The following is a 12,397-nucleotide window of genomic DNA, read 5'->3' as shown; positions in this document are numbered from 1 at the left end:
CATTAGCTGTCACCACCACTTTCACTAGTAAACTTTTGTACCATTTGTGTATGTCTTTTCCCCGAGAGAAGGTAACAAATTGCTCCATTAGCTGCTGGACATAGAATGATGGACCTAGAATAACACCAGAACAGTACCTGGGATGTGGTAGTGGCTCAATTAACACTCAATGAATGAATGAATGAATGGACAAATGGAATGCTTCTGGTTTTGCAGTAACATCAGTAGCAAGATTCCATCATCTTTTTCTTTAAGGAGACTTTCTCTGATTTAAGTTTTGCATTCAGCACAAAGGGATTAAAAAAATCTCTCTGATTGTATATTTAAACACCTAGGTTTGAAATCCCTTTTCTAAAATTACAACATTAATGTGCTCTTTGTGAATAATAGAATTCAAAAAAAGTAATGTTATCCTTCTCCAATCTCACTCTTACTTCACACCCCTACCTCAAGACATCAAAGTTTAAAAGTGATGTGTTTTATCCCATCTTTTCCCCATGAAAATGCAGGGAGTTAGTAATTTTCTAAGCATTGGTAATCTTAGTTTTTAAAAAATAAGATCATACTATATATATTGGTCTTCCCTTGTGGCTCAGTTGGTAAAGATTCCACCTACAATGCAGGAGACCTGGACTCGATCCCTCAGTTGGGAAGATCCCCTGCAGAAGGGAAAGGCCACCCACTCCAGTATTCTGGCCTGGAGAATTCCATGGACTGTATAGTCCATGGGTTGCAAAGAGTCGGACAGGACTGAGCAACTTTCACTTTCACTATATATATTTACTACAATGTATTTTTCTTACTTAAGGGAACAAAATGATAAAAAGAAGCCTTAGAACAATTGCATAGAAACATACAAATAATTATATTCCTGTAAACCCATTATGAGCTTTACAAAATCTCTCAGTGGCTTCCAGCTAGAGAATAAGCACCATACATGTAGTGTATTATCTGCTAGAAATGTTTGCAAATTTAAGTCCCAGTTGCCGTCTATGACAGTGGAGATATGAAACTCTTCAGAGCCTAAGTGGATGGCACCACAGTCACGAGCCCACAGGCCACACCACTCTGCGGGGCTCATGCTTTGCCCACTGTGAGTGACAGCAGGTCCCCACTGGTAGGCAATAGCTAGACCCTCTGGCCAGGCTGCTACTTACAGCACTTCTGACTGCGTGTTTAAACAGCTCTCCTCTGCCTCACAGTCACAGGCAACCGGACTCCCTGATTATAAGCACAGATGGAAATCAGAGCAATGTATCCCCTTGTGGTGAATTTCATGCTCACTTTATTCAGATTCTGCAAAGGCCAACATCTGGGTTCTCTTCCCAAAGACTTGTTCTAACTGGTCTATGGTGAGGACTAGCTGGTTCATATACATGTTAAGGGTTATAAGAAAAACTCCTTGATTTTGAAGAATGTTCATGATATTTTCATAAGTTACAAAGACATTCTGCATTTTCCCAGGCCTGGATTCAGAGCATCTCACATATACCCTCCTTTAATTTACATATATCATTACTTCCCCAGTTTAAACCTCCAGCCTGGAGCCCCAGTAGGGGACTGGGTATGGTTGGGTTCCAAACGGTTACTCCAAAACATACCATAAGCATGTTTTGTTCTACTGCTTTTTATTTATTATTCTACTGCTTTTATATCCCAGTACTAAAGGAATGGAGAAAATGTATAAGAATAAAGCACACAGACCTCTGAGGATTTGTGAGTCTGAGCACACCAAGTTTTAAGTTTCATGGATCATATTGCTAAGTAAGCACAAGTTGTCTCACTTTCTCTGCCTAGTCTAGCATTTGAAAAGGACCTTCTGGAAAATATATTCCATATTCTACCCACCTAGACACTAGCCCACAGGTACCCCTTGAAGAGCACTCTATGGTTGGGAAAAAGTTCAAGTTATAGATAAATGAGTATGGATAAATGAGTCTGAAATTATATTGAAAAAGTCATACTGTATTGATTTTATTTAAAAGAATCCCTTCTGTGATTTTCATCAAGCCTGCCTTATTAATCCAGAGCCAGGCAAGCACAATGCCTACCAATCAGTGACCAATTACTTACATTAATGTGATTCATTAATTATATTGGGATTGTTATGGAGGAATTCTTTATAACAATTTTAAAGTGTGATAGTGACCAACAATTATTGCCACTGTATTATTGCCTATGGTTTTCCAATGTTAAAAACAAAAAAGTTATAGAGCTGAAATTGGAGAGTATGACCTCATTCTTATAAAATTTCACTTGTTTGTATGTGGCTGTGTGTACACACATATATAGAAAGGCATCCAGAAAGATGTCCAAAAACTCACTCGTTCAACAAATACTTTCTATGCCAGACACTGTTCTACGTGCTGAGGATAATTACAGAGGACAAGCCAAATCAGCATCTTCATGTAGTTAAATTTTATACTAACAAGAAAACAAAAAACAAATAAAGGAAGCACACAGAAAATATTTCAAATAATGGTGAATAGGTGCTTTGATGAGAAATAAAGCCAAGTATGCTGGATTGCACTCTTGCTACCTTGACTGAGGCTAAGAATTACATTTCCCAGGATTCCTTTCCCTCTAGGACCGCTGGTTAATAGTCGACCTAAAAGGGAACCTGAATGATGTTTAGGAGGCAGAAATTAAGGAGCAGCCAATACTTGCCTAAGGCCATGGCTGCCACAGTGACTGGCAGATGTACATACACCTGCATGTAGGCTGTACACGTACCATGTACATGTACCTGTATGTAGGCTGCAGCTTCTGGCTTGTCACCCCTCTACTGGACCTGCAGACAACAGCAGCCATGAACCAAGCCCCAGCACTGCGCCAAATGCCCTGGGAGGTATCTACGACTATCCCCTGAGCACTTTTACTCCCCACCCACTTAGATGACCCTTCTACATCACTCCTTCTTTCCTCAAACCCTTAACTCTCCTGCCTCTCTACTCCCTCACTTCCTGATTCACTGAGAAGTGAGAGAACTTCCACAAGTCCACATAACTATATCTAATAAAAGATCATCCAAATGTTCTGCCTTCCTTTCTATGACAGAGATTGGCTAGAAGTTCATCCATTCTTTTTCCTTCCTAAAAGCACAAAACTGCATTTCACAGCCTTCCTTCTCACTGGGTTACAACATGAATGGAAATGAAAGGAATAGGGGTGAAATTAATGAAAGCCATTTCTCCATTTGGCCCCTAAAGTATTCCTTGAGATTCTTGGCTCACACTCTTTCTGACCCCTGCATGATTGGAAGTGCTGGAGTCCAGGACTGCAGAGCCACACCACGGGAGAAGCTCCAATTCCAGAATCACCACTTGGAAGAGTGCTGCCCAGGACAGAGGCCTGTCCTCAGAGGACTGTCGTATGAACAAGAAATACACTGCTGATTATTTTACAGTATCTTATAGGCTGGCTACTATACCTCTGTCTTTGCAGGTGAACTGCCCAATTTCTCCCCCTCTACTAGGTCAATCCCAGCATATAAATATGCTCTGATATCTCCTATCTCTAACAATGACAAATTAGCGCTTTTATCTAGGTGATGAAACTTTTAAAATAAATTTTTAGTTTTTGCTTTCTTTGCCCTGAACTGCTTAAATGAATCCATTTTACAAGAAACACTTTACATCCATTAGGATGGATACTATCAAAATAAAAATAAAAATGGAAAATAAGTATTGGCAAGGATGTGGAGAAACTGCATCCCTGGTGCACTGTTGGAAGGAATATAAAATGGTGCAGCCACTATGGAAATAGTATGGCAGTTACTCAAAAAAAATAAACATAAAATTACCATATGATCCAACAGTTTGACTTCTAGGTATATAACCAAAGGAATCGAAAGCAGGGTCATAAGAAGATATTTGCACGCCCATGTTAACAGCAACATTGTTTATAACAGTCAAAAGGGAAAAATAACCCAAGTGTTCACATGTCCATTGACAGATGAATGGCTAAACAAAATACAGTATATGCACACTGTTCATGTTAAATGCAAACTGACCAAATCTCAAAATTCCCTAGGCAGACAAAACCATTTAAAGCAAATAGGTGAAACAATTTAGCCTCCTCTTTAAAACAAGTGGAACTTAACTTGGTCATTGAAAATCATAATCAAAACTTAAGTTGCTCCCCTGAAGTGGCATAAAGTAATGACTTGTAACCAATCCTCTATCATCAGGAACTCTAATGTTATAACCAATCATTGTAAAGAATTAATAGCCTCTGCATTTTCACCATATAAGCTGTTTTATAACACTATACCTCTGTACTTCATTAACTCTTGGTTTGAGAGCTCTCAGTTTGTGAACTGTTTTGTATGCACAATAAATTCTCACTACTAAAAAACAAACAAAAACTGGAAAAAAAAATGCTATCACCTCTGGAGAAGTTCTTTGAAATACCTGACATTACTAATGATTTCCCCTGTCCTGCGCTGGGCATTCCCTGGGGCTCCTCCATTCATTCATCAGCATTTCTGTAGCCTGACTCTCAGAGCCTTCTTGCTGCAGTCTCTCCATTCTTTGAGCATACACAAAGAATGTCAGGGAATGGAAAGAGTCACAGGCAGCTCCTTCCTTCCCGAGAGCTAGTTTTCCCTAGCACAGTGTAATCCAGGTGATATTCATCAACAGGCGCTTTTTCGCAAAACCGGGGACACACTCTCTTCACCTGGTGCCTTTCTTTTCTACCCCTCCACCAGCAAAACTACATGTATGATTTCATTCATATATATACGCGTGCATGCTAAGTCACTTCAGTCATGTGTTCAACTCTGTGCAACCCTATGGCCTGTAGCCCACCAGGCTCCTCTGTTCATGGGATTCTCCATGCAAGAATACTGGAGTGGGCTGCCGTGCCCACCCAGGGATCGAACCCGCGTCTCTTACATCTCCTGAATTGAAAGGCAGATTCTTTACCACTAGCACTAATTTAACTGTATGACTAAATATATGATAAATGATTGATTCAACTAACTTACATCTTAGCAATTTCAAATAAATTCTATTTAACTCCATCCAAATCAATGAATTACCTCTTCTTGGGTTTATAACCAAAAACTTTGACACCTCTAGCTCTTAAAGAGAGAGAGAAAAAATTCTTTTCACTTCCCAGGCTTAAATTTAAAACTCTAAAGAGAAAGTGTTTTCTAAACAAGAGACAAACTGGTTCCTTCACACACTCATTTCAGTGATGGACATTAGCTGCTTTTGTATACACACTTCACAAAAGTACTTCTTTGGGGCAGAATTTTTAACTGTCTGCCAGTCCTGAAAGCAAGGTTTTCTGGTTCATTTGGGCATGGATTGAGGCATCTGCGGTTTTCCTAAATGTTTCACTGCAGGCTGAGCAGTGCCCAAGGTACAGCAGATTGACTGCTTACTGCAGAAATTCTGAAGAATGTCAGCCTGTCATCCGCCCCCCACTTGTTATTCAGCCAGAAGTCTATTTGCTGTCAATCTTCAGGGCTATAGAATAGCTTTAGGACAAAACAAGTCAGACAATCCCCTGCTGCCCTGAAGGATCCTGCTGTCAAGAGTGACTCTGGGCCACACCAAGTGTCACCCCTAAGGAAACAAACAAGAATCAGGACAGCAAAGGTGGCAGCTGCCTCCATTTCATGACATTCTTTCTCGTAAGATTATTGGCTAAGGCTTCAGGTTAAAAAAAGAGCCTGTAAGGTCATCACTTTTAATTTTTTTAACCACCTGAATTTAATTCGCTTTAATTTCAACTCAGAAAAAAAGTTTAATGAGAACCATGGAACCTTATCTAGCATATACTATGGCCGGGGAGGGGGGCAAGAAACTGTATCTTCACCACATGCTTCAGAGTTTGCGCCCAGCAGAGATGATTACTCCAAATGTAAAACACAGAGGAATATGCCTGCAGGTCCCCAGGCTTCTTATTAGAGTTAATCAATTTCCATGCAGTCAGTCGACAGGTATGAATTGAACATCTGCTTTGTATCGAACATGAGAATTTGGAAGAAACAAAACACTGAGCTGGATTTGAATCAGAAACAGCCAGGGGCATCTTTATTCCAATACCAGCAGCTGCAGGGGAAAAGAGCAAGCAGATTTCTCTCCTCCCAAAGTTTTATGGAGTATAGTTATATATTAGGAGAACAAAGGGAAAGGGGGAAAAGCTGGAGAGGCAGGCTGTTTACAGCTTACATGTAATATGGCATCTGTATTATTATACCATCATTATACTATTTCTTATAAAAAACATATATTATCAATCTAAGTTAACCTCATATGTTCTACAAACTTTTAGCTTTAAAACAAGCCTTGGGATTAAGAGCTAGATTCTCTAGCTGAGACAGGATCTCAATTTGACCTTAAGAGTCTTTATGTCTTTGCACTGATTGTCAGGAAAAACACCACAGAGAAGACAAATTTAATCTTATCTAAGTCAGTCTAATTAATCAATTAATATGGTTCTGGGTTTAGCTTACTAAGTGAAAGACACCCTTCAACCTTCCCCATCCTTATCAGTGCACAGAGAGGTAATTTAAAGCCCACTATCTGAATACACAAAGTGATGGAGCCCAAGGCCATTGCTTTCTTTGCAAATCTCAATACCAATTCTGGCTTCTAGTCAGGGCTAAGAAGAGATTTATATACAATTTCATTTCCAAGTCTTCTTCTGAAACAAAAGAGAACCCACTTTGTGATTCCACAGATTCTGATTCTGTATGCCAAACAGATACTGGCTCAGGATTTGTTCCCTAACCTTAATAAGCTCTGAAAACAAAACAAAACAAAACAAAACTAATATATTTAAGACAATGAGAAGTCAGCTAAGGATTTAACTGTGGAGCCATGAGTAAAATAGGACATCAGAATAAAGGGATTCTTCTGCCTAGAAGACGTGGAAAAGAGGGGTTTGAGCTGTGTCCTACCTCAGTTACTTCATTTGGTTTCCCCACTTTCATCTACCCATCCAGATGAGCTTGCTCATGGACTTATTTCCTCCTTAGTAACATCTTTCCTAAAGAGAGACATTACCCTCCTAAATGATGTTTAAGAGTCTGCAATGTTCACAAACCAGTTTTTTTTTTTTATTCTTTAAAGTCTATTTCTTTAATGGAGGCTCCCTTCCTTTCACTGTTGCCTCTGAATCCCTATTATTTTGAAAAAAATAATTTTAGATTGTATTAGAAAATATATAACAAAGAGTTGCAAGTTTCTGTCTCTTTCCAGCATCCTTCACGGCTTCCCACAACCATGACTGGCTTCCACCCTCAAGGGAATGGGACCTAGAGGGGATGCTGATGGCCCACGGGCAAGTGGTGACCCCAGGACATCTGGAGACAAGGGAGTTTCTGCATACCTTGCATCAGACTGTTCCTAATGGGTGGAGCTCATCCACAGTGCGGTGGGAACAGCCTGTGAAGACCTGAGGTCTCAGGTCCCTGTGGCTCCCCAGCAGCACATGGGCACTGCAGCTTGTCAGCCTGGACATCTTGGAGGGCAAGTGGGCTCACCTGTGTGACATCAGGACCACCTACTCTCCACGAACTGCCTGCTAGAAATCAACATCCAGCAACAGCCCTCTGAACAGACACACACTGCTAAGTTCTAGAAACACCCATAAAACCTTTTAAGTACCTGCAACAAAGTCCAGTTAAAGCAGATTCTCCAAGAGCCCTGGCACTAGCTGTCCAGCCTCTCTCACTGTGTTGTTTTTCATTTTCTCTTTGGTCTGTCCTTTCCTTGATTTCTGTATAGGATTCTGTATCTTAAGGTGTACTGCCATTTTTATTTGTTTCTGTTTTTAAAATTAAATCTCTGATTGAGCCATTGTAGAGAAAATATTAAATACATTTGGGTTTCTTTTTTTAAAAAAGGAAATTTTGTAATAAAGTATACAGATTAAAACCTTAGCAATAACTACTTCCAGGCCTACAAAGGGAAAAGGTATAGGGACTATGCAAGACCTGATTAATTCAGCCCCAAAATAGAAAATAAAAATGTACTAAAGAAAAAGAAGGATTGAGGAAAAAGTGGTTAAATTATCACTTACACACAATATGATTGGCTACATTCAAAATTTAACAGACTCTGACTACAAGAATATCATTAGAGCTAATCTATTAGAATTAAGAACCGGGTTCAGCAAAGGTGAATTAAAGACCAACCAAATTTATACAATAACATTCTTATATAACAATCCACTGATAATAAAAGATAAAAGGAAAATATATATTAACAAAAGAATAAAAAAATCTTAGAACTTAAACATAAACCTAAGAATCCATGTACAAACTTTTATTAGTGTTAGTCGCTCAGTCCTGGCCAACTCTTTCCCACCCCATGGACTATGGCCCGCCAGTTTCCTCCATCCACGGAATTATCCAGGTAAGAATATTGGAATGGGTTGCCATTTTCTTCTCCGGGGGATCTTCCCAACCTAGGGATAGAACCCAGGTCTCCCACATTGCAGACAGGCTCTTTATCACCTGAGCCACGAGGGAAGCATGCAAACTTTTATTAAGAAATTTGCAAAAGTATCTCAAAGGATATAAAAGAAGATGAATAAAAGAAATGCACAGTGAATTAACAACCACTTAGCACTCTTCCTCAGAGGCAATCCCCCACCCACCCAACTTTCCAGACCTATTCTCTGCAGATACAGGTCTATGAGACTAGATATCTAACTATTCCTTGAAAATTTGCTTCATTGTTTTAGCCAGGCATATAGAATTCTATAGTGTAGCATCGTTTATTTAATCAGTTCCTCTTAATGGACATTTAGATTATTTCTAGGTTTTTGCAACTGTAAGTAATTCTGCCATAAACATCCTTGTGCATTCAACCATGTCCTTGTGTTATTTCTTTCTCAGGTCAAATTCCAAGAAGTCAAATTGCTCGCTCCAAGAAAGTGGATAAGAAGCAGGGGTTCACATTAGAGACGACTACTAGGAACGTTTCCCTGAGCTGTTTCATCTAGTATTCTCACCTGACAAGGTAATCAGAAATCTATCAGGGATTGTGTAGAAGGGAGCATGGGAAACCAAACTGGGAATATTTCAGGTAATATAATATAAAACCAAAATAGAATGAAAGGACAGAGATTTTTCATCAGTCCAGTTCAGTCACTCAGTCATGTCTGACTCCTTGCGACCCCATGGACTGCAACACACCAGGCTTCCTTGTCCATCACCAACTCCCGGAGCTTACTCAAACTCATGTCCACTGAGTCAGTGATGCCATTCAACCATCTCATCTTCTGTCATCCCCTTCTCCTCCTGCCTTCAAATCTTTCCCAACATCAGGGTCTTTTCCAATCAGTCAGTTCTTCACATCAAAGTATTGAAAGCTTCAGCTTCAGCATCAGTCCTTCAATGAATATTCAGGACTTATCGCCTTTAGAATTTACTGGTTGGATCTCCTCACAGTCCAAGGAACTCTCAAGAGTCTTCTCCAACACTGCAGTTCAAAGCATTATTTCTTCAGTGCTCAGCTTTCTTTACAGTCCAGCTCTCACATCTGTACATGACTACTAGAAAAACCATAGCTTTGACTAGATGGAACTTGTTGGCAAAGTAATGTCTCTGCTTTTTAATATGCTGTCTAAGTTGGTCATAACTTTTCTTCCAAGGAGCAAGCGTCTTTAAATTTCATGGCTGAAGTCACCATCTGTAGTGATTTTGGAGCCCAAGAAAGTAAAGTCTGTCACTGTTTCCATTGTTTCCCCAACTATTTGCCATGAAGTGATGGGACTGGATGCCAGATTTTTTATAGGCTCCTCTAATAAGGAAATACAGGAAGATAGAAAAACAGATGCAAGCCTTGATCCTCTAAATTTTGCTGCAAACCCGGGGTAATATTTGTTTATGAGATTTGCTGTAACTGGTGACTTCACTGTTACTTTAGCTAACCCTGTCTGCTTCTATGTAATTACCTGAAGCAAAGTGTCTTTAAAGTGGACAAACAGGTAGGAGAGCTGGGGAACATGCATCTTAAGTCACAGAGGTCAGTGTGGTGAGCTGAGAACCCAGATGACAGAGGGGGCAAGGAGGATATGGAGAGAGGGTGGAGGCTGAGCTCCAGGCCTGCAGCCTGAACACTGAGCCAGTGGGAACCGCACGAAGCTCCTGTAACTCGGTTCCTTCCCCCAGCATTTACTGAGACCCTACCATGTGCAGAGTGCCATTCTAGGTATGGAGAAAAGCGCAGTGAACAAAGCAGACAAAATCTTCCCTTTTAGGGTGCTAACATGGTGAACTGGAGTGCAGAGTGGTAAAAAAGAGAATAATGGGCACATCCTACAATCTGTTAAGTAATCAAAGTACTTAGTAGAAAAGTAAAGATAGCAATTTTAGATGCAGTGTCCAGAGGTGCCCTCACTAAGCAAGTGCCATTTTAGTAAAGATCAGAAAGAAGCAAATAGGTGAGGCGTATGATTATCTGGGTAAATAGCATCAAGCCAGAGAAAACAAAAAGCGCTAAGGCCCTGAGGTACAGTATGACTGTGACATGGAAACAGCAAAAATGCAGTGTTATTGGGGCGGTCATCAGTTCTCATTTTGCAGAAGTTTTTGCCTTTAGTCAGATAAAGGAAGTTCTGGGAGGATGCCTTTCTGTGTTTGTTGATTTTCATTTGCCTCCAGCTCAAAATAACCTTCATGCCAAATAGCATATTTGAGGGTAGCACATTTCTGCTTTCCTATACAAACAGAATGGAAAACAAACTCCTACCACTTTGTTGCTATACCTTTATCAGTTCAGATCCTTGCCTTTCACACACACACAGGTGCTAAGTCCCGCAGAATCTTGCTGATTCTGCTTTAAGCTTAACAAGCTCTCAAGGCCAGGTCTGTAATGATTTACGTACTGACAACTTAAAATATTCCCTAGCATTTCTGTTCTTTCAACCAGAAGATCTCCATAGACTCTTTTCCCGTGCAAATTTAATTGGCTGTTAGACAAAGTAACAAGCTTGAAGTTGTAGAAAGGTCATATAAAGCAAGGCCAGGTTCCTCCAAGATGCTCTTTTTGGGGAGAGGAGGTGGAAAGGGTGCATCTGAATTATCACTGCATTTCTCTTCACTTATCAAATTAGGACAAAGAGCTTTTGTTGGTAGCAAAATGCTACCAAAATCCTGGGTGATTTTCAGTGGTAAGACAGCCATTTCAGGAGAGAACAGTCTTTTCTCTCTTGTCATGAGAATGGAAAATTTCCTCTTACCCTAGTAAGAGAAGGAAGCTGTTCTGACCAAATTCTCACAAGTCATTGGTCACTCTAACTTTTAATTCATTTATCTGATGCATATTCACTGAAGGTCATATTACCAAAATGGCCCAAAGCTAAACTCAAGTCCCCAGTAGAAATGTAAAGCTCATAATTCATGATGAAATGTCTACTGTCATTCCTAAATTGCTTGGGGACAATATTCCAGGCTTTTTATTGGAACCCAGTTAAAGAGAGGCATTGATCAGCACAGGGAATATTGCAGAGGATTTATTTCCCCCTCTCCCAACTTTCAGATCTCCCAGCTTGTAAGCTAATTGGGAAAGTAATATATAGAACCATGAAAGTTTATAAAGCATATGCATATTAAATAATGACATAAGACAACAATATAATACATATCACAAGATAATATATATGGGCAAATAATATGATATTGTACATTCATAGAAGGGAGAGATTTTGTGGGTTGGAATATGGTGGCTGGGGGAGGGAAGATCAGGGTGGAGACTTGGGAAATTCAGGTGGTTGCAAAATGTCCAGAAAGGGTAGATAAAGCATCAGGAAAAATTGTTCTTAAAAAGGCAGATAATGATGGTCCCCCAGGAGCCTGAGAAAATACTTGGGGGAACTTGGGTTATCCCCCCAAATGGGTGTGCCCTCTTGCCTTTCAATGGGTAGAGGTCAGGGGTGCTAACCCCACTGTGATACCCAGGAAGTGCCACACCAGGGAGAACTGTTCCCCCAAACAGTCCACCAGTACCTCTCAGTTCAGAAACATTACAGAATCAAAAGAAAATGTTCCAGGAGTAAAGGTTTACATTTTAAACAATAACAAGCAAGCCATTAAATGTTATGGAACAAACAGATAACTCTTTCCCACTCACCTCCCAAATAGGTAACAATTATTTCCAAAAAGTTTGTGGAAAACTATAAGATTTTCCTCTGTGGTAGGCCAATGCTGAATTACCACTTAGTGGATGCTAAGGGTTCAGGCCAACAAATATCTCCTTAAATCAATGGTCACCTCAAAAAAACTTGTACCTTTAATTGACATAGTTAATATGCTATGTGTATGTGCATGCTCAGTCACTCATTTGTATCTGACTCTTTGTGACCCTTTGGACTGTAGCCCACCAAGCTTCTCTGTCCATGGGATTTTGCAGACAAGAATAGTGGAGTGGGT

Source organism: Odocoileus virginianus, unplaced genomic scaffold (genome assembly GCF_023699985.2).
Source record: "Odocoileus virginianus isolate 20LAN1187 ecotype Illinois unplaced genomic scaffold, Ovbor_1.2 Unplaced_Scaffold_3, whole genome shotgun sequence".
In the NCBI taxonomy this organism is placed as follows: domain Eukaryota; kingdom Metazoa; phylum Chordata; class Mammalia; order Artiodactyla; family Cervidae; genus Odocoileus; species Odocoileus virginianus.
This window is presented reverse-complemented; position numbering follows the sequence as displayed.